Source organism: Myxine glutinosa, chromosome 8 (assembly GCF_964187855.1).
Source record: "Myxine glutinosa chromosome 8, kmMyxGlut1.1, whole genome shotgun sequence".
Lineage (NCBI taxonomy): Eukaryota > Metazoa > Chordata > Myxini > Myxiniformes > Myxinidae > Myxine > Myxine glutinosa.
In genome coordinates this window covers 86626724-86637306 of record NC_136268.1, presented here as the reverse complement: position 1 = coordinate 86637306, position 10583 = coordinate 86626724, and positions in this window count along the sequence as shown.

Genomic DNA, 10583 nt, shown 5'->3' with positions numbered 1-10583 from the left:
TTATTTAATTAAATCGTTGGATACGAATAAATATATATTTAAAGGGGTTAACCAAATCCGTTGTTGGTTTAAATATGTGGCAATTAGTATTTCGAGCTAAAATTTTGCTTTCTTTTGAGGAACAGAATTTTTTTTCTTGACAATAATGTGATCACGTAAACGTACCATTGAAATACGTATAGGTTGCTCTGCCCTTTAATTGTGTCCTTGTTCGCCTTTATTTGCCCTTGGTTAGTCCTTCGAGTTTTATGGTAACATTTAGGGCGGTGTATAGGTACAAACGAACTCGTAGGTACGCTCGATTCCCTTACTGATGTTACCTCGGGTGTGTTCCGTTAGCAAGCTGTTTGCTTACCGCTTCGCAAGCGGCTTGCTCGATTCAAAGCGCTCAAGCAAGCATACCAACGGAACGAAGCACTCGGAACTGCTTAAGAACATGGCGGCCTCCAATGCAACCAGTGCTATCGGGGAACTTCAACAAATGCTGTCCGAGCCGAAGTTTTCAATTTTACTCGATCATCTTCTGACGAAAACAACACTAAACGAATTGATTGTGTTTGCCGCGGCGATAGAGAGTACTATATGAAGAGTAAAATCTACCATATAACACACAATGTGTGTGTGAGTGTGTCTGTCCCTCTTCATAAGGGTAGGTATTAAAGGCTTTGAGTCGTGCTTTAGGAGGGATTTGAGTGGGAGGGTTTAATGGGCAATCTTTGAACACGACTGGGTGTCCACCGGTTAAAAGACCTAAAAGACTATGAGGACCCAAAAGACCCAAAGGACCCTGAAGACACGAAAGGTCCTGAAGACCCAAAAGACTCTGAGAATCCAAAAGACCCTGAGGATCAAAAAAACCCAAATAACCCTGAGGACCGAAACGACCCAGAGGACCCAAACAAACCAAAAGACCCCAAGGATGCAGAAGACCCCCAATGACTCTGAAGACCCAAAATACCATGAAGACCCAAAAGACTGAAAAGACCCTGAAGACGCAATGGACCCGAAGACCCAAAGGATCCTGAAGACCATTAAAGACACAAAAAGCCCAAAGACCCAAAATACCGCAAAGACCCAAAATAACCCAAAAACCCTTAAAGACCCCGATGACCCAAAATAAATCTAAGACCCCAAAGACCCTTAAACACCCAAAATACCCAAAGACCCAAGAAACCACAAAGACCCTTAAAAGACAGTTAAACACCCAAAATACCCCAAATACCCCGAAGACCCAAAAGACCCCAAAGCCCATTAAATACCCTGAAGACCCAAAATACACAAAAGACCCTTAAATACCCTGAAGATGCCAAGGACACAAATGACCCAGAGGACTTAAAAGACCAAAAAGACCCTGAAAACCCCAAGACCCTTAAAGACCCCAAATTCCCCAAAGACCCATAAATACCCTGAATACCCAAAATACCCCAATACCCTTAAAGACCACAAAGACCCTGAAGAATGTTAAAGACCCAAAAGACCATTAAGACCCAAAATACCCCAAAGACCCAAAATACCCCCAAAGACGTTTAAATACCCCGAAGACCGAAAAGACCCCGAAGACCGACGAAAAGACCCTGAAGACTGAAGACCCAAAATACCCCAAAGACCTATAAATACCCCAAATACCATAAAGATCTTAAAGACCCTGAAGACCGAAAAGACCGTGAAGACTGAAGACCCAAAATACCCCAAAGATCGTAAAGATCTTAAAGACATTGAAGACGGAAAAGACCCCGAAGACCCAAAGGACCCAAATAACATAAAAGACCGAAAAGAGCCCAAAGACCCAAAATATGCCGGTTACTGAAAGGATCGAAAAGACCCCAAGACCCAAAATATCCCACAGACCCTTAAAGATCCTGAAGACCAAAAATATCCTGAAGACCCTTAAAGACCCAAAAGACCCAAATAATCCAAAAGACTGAAAAGACCCAGAAGAACCTTAAAGACCCAGTGGACCCCAAAGACCCAAATTACCCCCAAGACAGAAAGAAATCTCATTTCCTTTCACAAAGCCCAAAACAAGTGTGTGTCCACCCTCAAGAGAGCCAGGAAACAATATCTCTCCACTCTCTAGACTGAACTCTCTTCTTTGGCGTCAGGAAGGGCATCCAGCCATAAAACCATTGCCTCAAACAGGGAACCATGATTGTCATGGGGCCCGCAAGGCTAATCCCCGCTTTAGCGGGGAAAAATGGCCTTAAAACGATCATTCATTCATTCATTCTCAAGACGGACCTCTCAAACCTGTCTCCCTCTTCCAAATCCTGGTGGCATCTGGTCAAATCTGTTTCTGGTGTTTGTTCCCCCTCCATCCCCTCCCTTACCTCAAAAGGCTACACAGCTGACTCCGCACGTGAAAAAGCTGAATGCCTCAACTCTGTGTTTACCTCAAAATCTTGTGTCCCAAACCCATCCCTCTCTGTACCCACCATACCCAGCTGCTCCTGGACTCTGTGCCCTTTTCTCCTGACAAGGTGGAGAAGTTTCTGTCAATCCTCGACTCTGATTCTGCAACTGGACCAGACGGCATCAGCCCACGGGTCCTAAAATCCTGATCTGCCCTCTTTCACACCCTCTCTCTCTCTATTCTCTTCACCCTCTCTTTTGCTCAATGTCATCTGCCATCATCTTGGAAATCAGCAAACATTACCGCTGTACACAAAAAGGTGCAAAAACAGATCCTTGCAACTACAGACCAATCAGCCTGCTCCCGATCACCAGCAAAGTCATGGAATCCGTCATTGCTTCGGATATCAAATCCTTCCTCTTCTCCAATGGCTTGATCTCTGATCATCAATTTGGATTCAGACCAGGTCACTCTACTCTGGAGGTTCTGCTTCTGCAGTCTCAACTATGGATGGAGGTCCTCAATGTCAAACAGGAAATTAGAGCTGTCTCCCTTGACATATCATGTGCCTTTGATACGGTCTGACACCCAGCTCTGCTCACCAAACTCTCCTCCTATGGTATCCATGGAAATCTCCACGCATAGCTTGTGGACTTCCTCTCTGGTCGAAGCCAACATGTGGCCCTGAATTGATTTCTCTCATCTCCCCTTCCTGTTCAGGCTGGAGTTCCCCAAGGCAGCTTTCTGGGCCCTGTGCTTTTTCTGGTCTTCATCAATGATCTCTCCGACTCTCGAAAATCCTCTATCTCTTTGCTGATGACTCCACTCTCTGCCGCTCCATACCTCATCCCTCAGATCAGCAGTCCGCAGCCTCCTCACTCTCTGCAGACCTGGTCAAAATCACAGACTGGTCATACAAGTGGAACATGTCTTGCAATCCTGACAAATCCCACACTCTAACTATGTCTCTTCGAAAAGACCGTCTGGACAACCCTGCCATCTACTTTCTCAACAATCCTCTCCAAGAAGTTCTAACACTGAATCTCTTGGGTCTCACAATCTGCCATGATCTTTCCTGGGAAAAACACATTTCCAAGCTGGCCTCCAAAGCCAGTCGCCGACTGGGCATTCGGTGTCGTGCAAAGTCTTTCCTTGGCACACCTGAGTTCCACACCACATACAAGGCTTTCATCCACAGCTCAATGGAATACTGCTCTCCCCTCTCGGCTGGTGCTCCTGCCTCACACCTCGCTCAGCTTCACGCTGTTGAAACCAAAGCTTTCAGAATCATTGGAATCTCCCACAATGAAGCTAACTCCAAGGGCCTTTTACTTACTCACCGCAGGCAGGTTGGTGGTCTTTCTGTCTTCTAGCGACTCCTATCCAGCCTAACTCCCCCAGCTATGTCTGTGCGTGTCCACCAAATACTCCTACAGGTCGCACAACATCTGCCTGCAACCCTCTTCTGGTCAAACTGCCAAAATCAAGACTCTCTGCTCACCTTCACTCCTTCATTCCTCTTTTCTCCTGCCTCTGGAACAAACTCCCTCACTCTCTTCAATCCCACTCATCCCTCCAGGTCTTTAAAATAGCTGTTCACCACCATCTCTTATCTTCCCCCATCCAAAACCTTGATCTTTTCTACCCCCGTTAATTCATCCCAGATCCACTTTTCTGAAATACCAACTTCTTTCCTGGAAGTCATAGCAGTGTCCGTATGTTTTTGTTTTTTTAACTCTCCCACCCCCCAACCCCCTTCCCTCGCCCCAAGCCCTCTTCCTCCCACAGATCTCCCAATGTCCCTGCTCTCAAATGTTGTACTTGTGTGCTTCCCCCTCTCTTCCCCTCTTGTCTCTCACTCCCTTAATTGCATGTTTTATGTGTCTGTGCATGTTTTCATGTTCAATGTGCTAGCTCTTACACGAGCCTCGATCTTGTATACAAAAAAAAAAAGACCCGAAGACCCAAAATGCCTCAAAGACCCTTAAAGACAATGACGACCCAAAAGATCCCGAAGAGCCAAAAGACCCAAAATACGCTGGAGACATTAAAGACCCAGAAGATTCGAAATACCACAAATACCCAAAATATCCTGAAGACCCATAAAGACCCAAAAGACCCCAAAGATGCAAAAGATACAAAATACCCAAAAGTCCCAAAATACACCAAAGACCCTTAAAGACCCAAAAGTCCCTCAAGATCCTGAATATCTGTATGACTCATGTCTGTTTACTAGAACCCAAATTTACCACAATTACCCAAAATTACTAGAACAACAGGCCGCACGACACTCGGTGGAGTGCATACTTCCAGCATACAGCGCATAGCCAGGCCGAAGCTGATAGTTTACGTTTTACAGTTTACATTTATTTCCAGCATACAGCGCATAGCCAGGCTGTAGCTGATAGTTTACGTTTTACAGTTTACATTTATTTCCAGCATACAGCGCATCGCATAGCCAGGCTGTAGCTGATAGTTTATGTTTTACAGTTTACGAATACACAAATACCCTTTAGAGTTTAGACCCATTAACCCCCAAGATCCTGAAGACCCTCAAGATCCTTAAGACCACTTTTACCTTAAAGACCCTTTCAATCCTTTTTATTTTTATTTTTTTTATGTTGGAGGCTCCAGGCACGGACTGTATTGCCCTCATCGAGGCCAGGCCTTAAATAAAAGAGAAGACAAGTGTCTGATGAAAAGTGTGCGATGTTTGTTTGCGAGAAAGAGAGGTTGAAGCCAGCCCGGTAGCTATAGTTTGAGTAAGACAGAAAGCAAGACCAGAAATCCTGACGTGGAGAGTGTAATATGGTTCGAGGCACCACTTTAACGCTCCTAAGTCAGGACGGTAGTACCACCCTGAAAGGTTGCTGTCTTCAACCTACTACCAAAAGGACACTTTAGACACCTTGAGATCCCCTCACCCTTCCAACCTTTTATACCCTTTAAGCCCCTTTCGACCCCTTAGACTTAGACCTTAACACCATTTAGACCCCTTACAGCCTTCAGATCAATTAGACAGCTTTGACCCATGACCATTTAGACGTTGGAGTTTTACACCACATGGACCTTTTTTGATTACAAAACAATTACAAATAAATCATATCATCAATATAAGAAATACATTTGTACAAAAAAAATGTTTGTATTATGATTGGTGTAAAATGATGACAATACAGCAACTCAAGTTCAGTCATGTCATTATCCTCAGTTGAACAAGCCCATGCCTCTGTAGCGACATGCGGTGAGGCGAGTGTAGAGAGCCGAGCCACGCTAGTAATAAATAAATCGCCAGGAAGAAGGGGGAGTCCCCCGCAAAGCTTATCTATAGACGTTTTACTGTGCATTAAAAAAGAGGAATTGGTATTTGGATCTATCGTGCTTGTGATAGATCAGGAGTCTGTTCCACTTGCAAGTGGTTCGCTTACCGTCCGTCCGTCCATCCGTGCGGCATCTGTTTTCGTTACCACAATAACTTGAGAACTGTTCAATGGATCTTAGTCTACAAACCTCCACAATTAGGTAGTTTCAATAATAAATACCGACTTGCAATAGGAGTGATGTTATAAAAACTCACCTTCAAGGTATATGTGGCCAAATAATTGTATAATTTAATGGAAAAAAAAAAGAATCGGTCGTCTTGCCCTCAGTGAATGCAAGTACTCCAAGTAGGCTTCGTTTTTCATTCACAATCCTAATGAAAATAAGCTAAAAGGGGCAATCTTTCCCAACCAGTATTGAGAACCCAAAATGAAACTTCGCAATCCCTTTAGTGATCTGAAGGTAACTAGTTTTTCTCGGCCTCAGACTCATTCACTTGTCCTCCCACCCTCTGTCCCAACCCAAAGCAAAGTTGTTCTAATTTGGTGTCAAAACCCCCAAATATGTTACCAGCTTCCTGCTAGCAACTGCACCAAGTTATGAAATAGACATATGCATAAATTTTTTCCTGGCCCTGTGATGTTATTACAGCAGAGCAAAATGAATACTCCATAAACACACAGCGCCTTCAGAAAGTATTCACACCCCTTGATTTTTTCACATTTTTTGTGTTACAGCCTGAATTTAAAATGAATTAAATTGAGATTTTTTTTGTCACTGACATACACATAATACCCCCATATTGTCGAAGTGGAATTTATATATTTTTATTTTTTTTACAAAATAATTAAAAATCAAAAGCTGAAATGTCTTGAGTCAATAAGTATTCACCCCCTTTGCTATGACACTCCAAATTGAGCTCAGGTGCCTCTAATTTCCTTTGATCATCTTTGAGATGTCTCTACAACTTGATTGGAGTCCATCTGTAGCCAATTAAATCAATTGGACGTGATTTAGAAAGAAACACACCTTTCTATACAAAGTCGCACAGTTGACGGTGCATGTCAGAACAGAAACTCTACCATGAAGTGCAAGGAACAGTCTCTAGAACTCCGAGATAGAATTGTGAGGAGGCATAGATCTGGGGAAGGGTATAAAACAATTTTTTGAGTGTTGAAATTCCCAAGAGCACAGTGAGCTCTATCTTTAGGAAATGGGAAGAATATGGAACTATCAGACTCTTCCTAAAGGTGGCCATCCGACCAAACTGAGTAACCGGGCAAGAAGGGCTTTGGTCACGGAGGTGACCAAGAACCAAATAACCATTCTGACAGAACTACACAGATCTTTGGCTGAGATGGGAGAACCTTCTGGAAGAACAACAGTCTCTGCAGCCCTTCAGAAATCTAGGCTTTGTGGGAGAGTGGCCAGAGGGAATCCACTCCTGAGAAAAAAGCGCATGACAGCATGCCTGGAGTTTACAATAAGGCAGGTGAAAGAGTCCGAGTATAATGCAAACGATTCTGTAGTCCGATGAGACTCATATTAGTCCTTGAGCCAACCGGCCATATTTTGAAGTGAATGCTCCGGCGGGGGGAGTAATTCTCATTATGATTTTCCATTAGACCAATGTCTCAAGTGTCAGAAAAGGTGTGATGGACATCTGAGAACGGTAGCTTAGTGCCCGGATGGACGCCATCTTTGAAACCACCCAGCTCGAAAATGCCCATTTGGTGGGGTACATTGTTGCACGTGTATCTGGACTTCTATACTAGCTATCGATGTGCGGTTGACGACTAAATATACGTCCGATGTGTACCGTCTAAATAAAAAATAATATGAAGCATTTTGTTTTAGATTAATTAATATAAAAATCAATTATCGAAAAAAAATCATATATTTTTCAATATTTTATTATTAGACTTGTACTTTTTTTAGTGAAACAACACTGGTATGATTTTCCAAATTATGCATTGTGCTACACCGTTTATCTGTCTATAAAAATAACTCAAAAACTAAAACATATCATCCACCACGAGTTTACAACAAATAAATGTAAAGAGGCATAAAATGACTTAGGCCGCCGCTGGCATTATCTATTCTGACGATAACGCAAGTTATGAATGTCGTACGGAGAGGATTTTAACACCATACGATATCTAATAAGCAGGCGGAAATTGTTACATAGGAAATCTGCACTTTGGTGGCCATCTTGGATTTCAAAATGGCCGCCAATTATATTAATTATTCATTACTAGAGTTTGGAAAGACGTATGGAGCTGATTTTAACACCATACGATGTATATTCCTAATAAGCAAGCGGAGGTATCATTGAACATGTCATGTTTTAGTCAAATAACACCGGTATGATCTTCCAAATTATACATTTTGCGAAACCGTTTATCTGTCTATAAAGATTTTCAGGCAATTTGGCCTGCATTATAATAGAGAACAACATATGCTATACAATATACAGTGCACACAAAGTTAATCATCAGAGTCGCCATCAGAGTCATTGGCATCCTGAGCCACGATAGCATCATCCTGCACCATGTTGGAGCATCCCTGCAGCTTACACACAACAGTGCACTTCAACCCATTCAGTATGCAGGAGCAATCTGACGGTCGACACGTCCTTCTGCATGTGCATGAGATGAGATTCAAGACGACATCTGGAGCTGGTAGACCCGCCATCCATCGGATTGTGAGCGAACCGCCATCATCGAGTTCCCAACCATGTCCTGCTGATGGTGTTGGGACGTCTGGTAGGTTTTCAAGGCTGCGTCGCCAGATAGCCGCCTGATAGTTGGCCCTAAGCGTATGCTGCATCAAGGAGTCTTCACAAGGCGGCAATTGTCCAGATTCGATCTGGCCCTTCTTTGCACATAACATGTGATAACGGAGCGAATTAACACCGACAATCTTCGTGTTCTTGGCGTACAGCTGACACGTGAAGGCCTGAATGCTATTGAAGACGTCTGTTGGTACATTCCACGAAGATCCCAGATCTGTGAATGCTTGAAGATACAGCTCATTCGCTTGCACAAGCTTCAAAGCCTTTATCTTTCCTTGGCTAGCCAGAGCACTCACAGTGTCACACCCGCTCCATGCATGAAGCCCTGGCAATGCACTGCAAACTCCAGACCCCAATACCGCAGCCAACTTTCCAACGTCGATCATTCTGACTCGAACCTTTGTTCCTCATCTGATGAAGAGCTGACTATCGATGGTTCTGCTGAGATGAAGACTGATGATCAGAACGTCGGTGTCATCTGCCACTAAGATGATCGTCTTGTAGTGGGTAGCGGCGTGCTTTGCGTGGAGAAACATACGCGTGTCTGCTTCCTCGTGGCTACATTCGAGTGCTTGCACCAACTTCCACCTATCGCGGGTCAGTACCAGACATTTTTCACCACAGGTGACATACAGTGTTCTGTTGCCTAGCTTTTCGCGATTTGTTTCATGTTTCCACGACTCCGCCAGAAACACAACCAGTTTCTCCTTTGTCTGGCTGCAAGCAAGGAGACGCCGCCAGTTCATGATTTTGTGTGCGGGTCTGATCTCGCTGAAACTGATGCCTTCATTTGAACCGCGGTTCACACGCTCAGCTGCTTTGATGGATTCTTCTGTGTATGTGTCAAAGACAACATCGATGCGCTCACTGCCTTGACCAGCGTGAAGCGCTGCAGCAAGGATGCGGTCAGATAGTTCTTCGAACGTGTCGTTCTCGCCATGCATCTTTTGTATGAGAGCCATCGCATCAATTATTGTTGCACTTCGCTTGTCAACGTTCTCGGCTGGTTCCACAAGACCTTCCATGTGTTTCGCAAGTGCAGCTTTGTTCGTTTTTTTCATTGACCCATCAACGTTTGCCAAAGACCATGGTAACGGCCCTAGTGGGTGACAAAGGACAAGTTGCATGTCGAGGTTCCTTGTCTTGGCGATGAGTATCATGGTGGCAAACAGTTGTCTGTCAGCTCTCAGGACGATCTCCTTGTTTGTGCCCTTCACAACTTTCTGCTTGATCTTACCAAAGGTCTTCAAGTTTAGCTTGTTCAATGTGTCATGAAAGCCTGTTCCCTCTTCAAGACGTTTCTGGAAGCTTTGATACGCCGCTTCCCCCTTTTGCAGGGTGTTGAGTAGGTCATTAGAAACGTCCTCCCTCGCAGCCGCTCCGGTAGATATACTGAGAAGACATGACGGATCATCGGCGAATGGATTGGTCCAGTCATTTTCCAGTAGATCACAGATAGCTGTGACGCCAGACTCATCACGTTTGATGCGAGAAGTAGACAAGTCAGGGTGCTTGGCGTGAGATGTGTCGCTGCCATTCACAAGGATAGTTTCTCGTAGTTGCCTCAGTGCAGTAGCCCGATTTTCTGCAGTTAGATAGTATCGTGACACAGCCCCTTGTCGAAGACTAAAACCTCGTGTTCCTCCAGCTGTTTGCGTATCTTTGTTTACTGTTTCTTCTGTTGTCTGATCAACAGCGATTCTGGCAAATGGATTCCCTGGTCTAAGCTGTACGGAGAAGTAGCCTTGATTGAAATGCCTGTACAACTCGGGGCATGTTTCGTGGAGTTGCGTCATCTGTGCATAGTACACTGGTAGATATCTAGCATAGTTCACCTTGTTCATTGCGAAACACCAAGGGATCACTCTTCTGACACAAGCCAAGTGAAGCATCCAGTCGCCTTCTCTATCCGCACGAATCAACCCCAGCAGGGTCTCTACCATATCAATATACATCATCCAGAAGCGAGCCAGGTCTCCATGTTTGGTTCGCAGAAAATGTAGGTATTTCGCGAACATGTCAAAGCTCTGTACACATGAATCATCATCGAGAGCAGCAGCGAGAGTCTCGTGGCAAACATCCTCCTTGATGCTGCGAATTTTGAGGTCAGTGCTTCGA